General features: G+C 41.6%; 1 pseudogene; it reads right to left on the bottom strand.

Moving 5' to 3' along the window:
- Window positions 1-4,323: 4,323 nt before the first annotated feature.
- Window positions 4,324-5,510, bottom strand: LOC137234941 (receptor-type tyrosine-protein phosphatase kappa-like; annotated as a pseudogene).
- Between the last annotated feature and the right edge of the window lie 312 nt (window positions 5,511-5,822).

The raw sequence follows: 5,822 nt of genomic DNA, 5'->3' as shown, positions 1-5,822 counted from the left end.
GGAACCTATTGATCGGAAAAGTGAAATCCTGTCACTCAACCCATACATCGACAAAGATGATATTATCAGAACAGGGGGGCGTCTAGGGCCTCAAAAGACATGTCGTACAACGAGCGCATCCGATCGTCTTGCCTTACAATTGCAGGCTGTCTCGCCTTGCAGTCATGATGATTCATCATGATTCCCTTCATGGCGAGAACCAACTTATGCTCCGCCTTATTCGAACCCAGTATTGGATTCCGAAGGTCAAGACAAAGATCAGAGCCATCATCCACAATTGCAAAACCTGCATTATTCACAGGAAGCAGGCGCAGTCCCAACCTATGGGTACCCTTCTCTGCGAACGTACTACTTTTACTCGCGCGTTCACCAATACCGGGGTAGATTTCGCGGGCCTTTCGACATAAAAAGCTACCGCGGTAGGGGATGTCGACTGTCCAAAGGCTACGTATGCCTATTTGTTTGTTTCTCCACTAAGGCCATCCACCTAGAGGCCACTAGTGACCTGAGCACCCCATGCTTCCTCGCAGCCTTTTCGCGTTTTATCGCGAGAAGAGGTTGTCCAAAAAACATCTACTCCGACAATGGTACGAACTTTGTCGGATCTTCCCGATCTCTACGATCGGAATTCAAAGCCGTCCTGGCAGAAAGCCGAGACAAAACAGTCTCCAAGTATAGCCATCAAGCATTAACTTGGCATTTTATTCCCGCCGGCGCTCCGCATATCGGCGGCCTGTGGGAAGCGGGAGTGAAGAGCTTCAAAAGCCACTTCAAAAAGGTCGCTTCTCTCCATAAATATAACATGGAGGAGTTCCAAACCCTTTTGTGCCGGATCGAGGCATGTCTAAATTCACGGCCTCTCAGCCCGGCGTCCAATGACCCAACGGACCTGGAGCCACTAACCCCAGGACATTTCCTCACGGGCAGCCATCTTCTGGCGCCGCCAGAACCGGATGCGAACGAAAGCCCTGCCTCCATGCTAAATAGATGGCAGAAGCTCAAGGCCCTCCATAAAACCTTCTGCCGGCGATGGAAAACCGAATATTTATCCGACTCCAAAAACGAGTGAAGTGGAAGCATCCCAAGGAAAATATAAAAGTGGGATATCTCGCTGTCCTCAAAGAGGACAATTTATCTCCGAACGAATGGAGGTTAGGTAGAGTCGTCAACGTACACCCCGGCGAAGATAACCGAGTACGTGTAGTCGACCACATAACCGAGAAGGGTCAAGTCAGACGACCTTTGGTCAAACTGATCCTTCTTCCTACGTAGATCGTTTGTGAGAGGACCACGAGTTCCTCTTAACAATTCTTCCGTTCCGATTCATACCTCCTTTCAAAAAAAATCAAAAAAATCAACCTCGTCTTTACATTTTCCAAAAATCAACCCCAGCCCTCGTTCACCCGGAACGAGGCCAACCAGAAGCCCTAAAGCAGACCCGCTATCTGCCAAAGAACATAAAGGCCTTCACCCTATTTTATTTACAATTTTCAAACCAACCCCCCGGCCAAAATTATATTTCCCCCTGAACAAGAAAATCCCCAAATTCACTCGCTCGCCCCGAGCGAGGACACCAGAAACCACCCCATTCACTCGTTATCCCATAACGAGGACATCATAAAAGCCTACCGCAGAAGGGCGAACCGATATGCCACAGAATCTAAGGGCTTTCGGCCTTTTGTATATTTTAAATTTCCCACAGTAACTCGCTTCCACCAGCGAGGATACCAGAACCCTAATACAGGACCCAGAAAGCAGATGCACTCAGCCAAAGGCATGAGGCCAACAAAAGTTTTTGTCCAAGGAATAGGGACAGCCATATTTAAATATGTATTCATATCCCTTTACAAAATATGATAATAATAATAAAATTGTAAATGCCAACAGGTTTAGGAAGAGAGTCTTAATTTTCTGGTCAATGTTTTGTGAATCGATAAAGAGTCATGTGGGTTTGCACATTCTCGAGCCGGAACACTAACCTCTCGAACGCTTCCATGAATACTTGACGGACAAGAACTTTCCGAAATTTCAGATTAAAAGGGTGAATACTCCCTGTGTAGCAGGACAGCACAAAAAAAAAAAAAAAATAAAAGTCCAACGTGCGGCATTTTCTAAACAATTTCTGAAAGAGTGACCAACCCAACATGACCTTATCAATCACGAAATGTTCAGTAGAAACCGAATTATTTCCCCCACAACATATTGGCACTTGCAAAACCATTATCACTACTACTAGACTACTAGATTCTTCCCGCTTACTGGATTACGAATCGGAATTTCAAAAACCCCAATCAAAAAAGAAATCGTTTCGTAATTTCACTTAAGTCAAAAAAAAAAATTTGGAATTGGGAAAAGGTTCCCTAACCTTGAGCAGTATCCGGCACCCCTTACCACTGGTGGGGGGAAGTTCCAGACTTACAAAAGGTCGTTGAAAGCGGGAGTGCATCCCACCGGGTGGATACTACCCTTACCTCGAACAGTATCTGATATCCCTTACCACTGGTGGGGGGAAGTGTCAGACTTGAGCGAGGCCTTAACTAACAAAACCAAATACGTCACGCAGTATCGCCCCCCTTACCACTGGTGGGGGGAAGAAGCAGACTGACGCAACGTTTTCCCTACCTAACGCAATCCCAACGTCAGAAAATAGTATTCAGTATTCTTCTAAACCAGCTCATGTATTCCTTTCAATAAAACATTTAACAACACCCCATATTGACTTTTTACATTTGACTTGAGCGTGCACTGACAGCATTGTATGATCATCAACAGTTCTTACAAGGCAATAGTGCATTAAGACATTGAAACTATCGGCATATGGAATGCCAGCATTAACACTAGTTACATCTATGGAATACAATTCACCCGTTTTACGCTTCTCTTGGTTTTCAGTAACCTTAGAAACTTTGGGTCCCACGGAAGCCAATAATTGCACAGTTAAATTAATAGTACGTGTCTTCTTGCCTTCATTATTGGTTAACCAATCGTTGAAAGACATATTTTCAGTTTTACGCGCTGCATGAAATTCCAAAAAGAATTTCGATTTTGAAAAAGCATGCGAAATAGCTTATCGACATTAATTGGAAGTATTGTGTGTACTAATTGACGGCCTTCATGTGTTGATGAGCAGTCAGCTGTCACAATAAATGTAACAATGTATCGCAAGGGAAAGCACTACGCACATTCGCGCGTACTAAATCTCGCACAGAAAAAAATACCAATTTTTTCTGTTCATGCGTTGTTGCTGTACTATTTAATAAAAATATCAAATGCGCCACACATTTTAATATGCGATCAAAGTTTTCTTGTTGTTTCTTAAAGACCGGACGCACTTGCAACAGCTCTTGTGCTTCAACAATTGTATCAGTCATTAAACTAAATACACCAAATACATCTTCGAATATAGGCAAGACACGGCCTTTACAGACTTACCTTTTCCTTTATTCTTCATTAACCAGATTTTCACTACGCCTAATTCGAACTTTGATCTTCATCCCTTGCACCGCTGTCTCTATCGCCTCACTCGTTTTATTAAACTGTTTGTTGAATCTATGAAGTTGTCTCGTTTTGAATGTTATTTCGTAGCAAATCGTAAATGTCGTGTGAATTTTTTTTAAGAAAATGACAGGAATTTCAATGCGCTCTTCCTAAAATAATGAAAAAAAATAATGCGTATTGACGAGTGATTTTTTGTTGATGATGCAATGCGCTTACTTTTTGTTGCCGTAAAGCATCCTCTGTTGATTCAGAGGTCACTGTTGTAGGCAACAGATAAATGCCGTCTTTCGAGTCTACCTCATTGCTAGTACTAGGGACTGTTGTTGTTGTGTTCCCCGTACCAGTGCGCGAAAATATTATTTTTCTAGGGCGACCGCGGACCGATTTTGGAAAATCCTGTATGACTTGTTGTTGAGTTGCCGGTGAAGCAACAGCTGCCACTGCAGCAGTTATTGATGTATTCGTAAGCAAATTATATGCACCTCCAACAGATTGTACTACTTGCCCTGTCGACGGCGATGTACCAGAATTGGTTGTATTGGTAAAATGCACAGGTGTAAACGGCGGCGGCACTGTATTTGGTGGAATACTCAATTGGAATCCATTATGATACATCGGATAGTAGGTGGCTTGGGCGGGAGTGCCTGATGGTGAAGTCACTAAAATTGATCCCGAGTTGGCGGTACCTGCTGGAAAGATAGTTTTTAATTTCTGATTCTCACTGTTGGACGTAGATGCTACGATCACCTTTGTATCGTTCTGCAAATTGGCCCCACCAACAGACCCGCTGTTGTTATTTGTTCACCTTTGTAACGTTTTTTTTTTTTATTTTTTTTTTTTTGTAACGTCGTTACGACGAGCCTTGACTTTGAGTCTGTCTGAAAGTTCAGATACGGGAAACCAAGTTTTTCCACATAACACATGTTCTTCAAGTGTATCATATATAAATTTGCATCGGTCAACGTTTTCTACAAGGCCTTTTCTAGATTGCCGCAACTTTTTCAAATATCCGAACACATTAAAACATTCCTCCTCTTCGGCCAATTCGAGATTGGCATCAATGACAAATAAACCGCGGATCTACCTCCTCCGTCACTGCAATGCACCAGCATTGGTCCTTTAATATCATCACCTTTTATTATGTTACCAACAACTAGACGCACTCGCCGACGAAACTCCAGAAGTGCATTTGAAAAAGGGCAGGAGTGTGAGTACCATTCTGTGTAATGAAATTGTAATATCATACGCTCATCAAAAACTATATCATCTTTATTAATTTTATATAAATGAAATGTTCTGATGTGGAAATTAGCCAATTGTTCTTCCCGTACTATATTTATGTGAATATCTCCATACGTTTAGTGTCTTTCCATGTTTGGGGGCCAGTAGTGTACACCCATAACTTTGGCGAAGTCAAACGTTTTAGGGAGCATTATTATAGCACTAATATTTTCTTGCCATACCATTTGCCAAAATGAATTTACAGTTTCTTCTACCGGACCTTGTGAAACTACATAAGCGTTTGGCTTGAGAAGACTAATCACATACGATGCATTGATATAATCTGAATCTGGAACGCCAGCCGCCTTTTTGAGAACGACGCGGTTATAGTCATAGGGAATGCATTTAGAATTTTGGTTTTTTTTCCAGATTGGTTTTTTCTTAGAGCGTGTCTGCACAAATTAGTCTCAACTCTAGCAGCGGTTTGGAACTCTAGCTTATAGAGGACAGGGAATTTGCGGCGTAAATCACACAACTTTAAAAAAATGTGCTGTGCATATAGGAACATGCGGTATGATTTTAGATAATGAGTTACTTTCATTCCTGGCCTCAAGTCTTATTTTTTCAAAAGAAAGGAAACCACTGTTCAACATACTTAGCTTAATGGTATTCGGTATTGAAATGAAGCTAGTTTTCGGACCATGTACACCTGTATAAAGCGAGGATGATTTAGATCTTTGCTTTTTTGATTTATCTTTTACCATAAGAGAACCATCTTTTAAATTTAACATTTTTACTACAATTCAGCTACTGCCCGGATTTCACGTAGCCTTTTAACACACGAATCACGTACAATTAACTTTGGATCGCTTGCATTTTGCCAGCGAACCACCCAATTTGTAGCTGTGAACCTGAAATGAAATAAAAGAATACAAAATTAGGAAAATTTATAAAAGTATAAAAAGGGAACGATACTAGTATACTTACCCAGCACATTTTTTCTTCATAAAGAAAATTCATTCAAAAATGTCGGTATACTCATTTCCATGAATGAATGACATTTTTGAATGAACGAATCAACGTTGCCACTCGATGACATTTGC

Source organism: Eurosta solidaginis, chromosome X, assembly GCF_040869045.1.
Source record: "Eurosta solidaginis isolate ZX-2024a chromosome X, ASM4086904v1, whole genome shotgun sequence".
In the NCBI taxonomy this organism is placed as follows: Eukaryota; Metazoa; Arthropoda; class Insecta; order Diptera; family Tephritidae; genus Eurosta; species Eurosta solidaginis.
The sequence above is the reverse complement of the archived record's forward strand: the minus strand, read 5'-3'. Positions and strand labels throughout refer to the sequence as shown.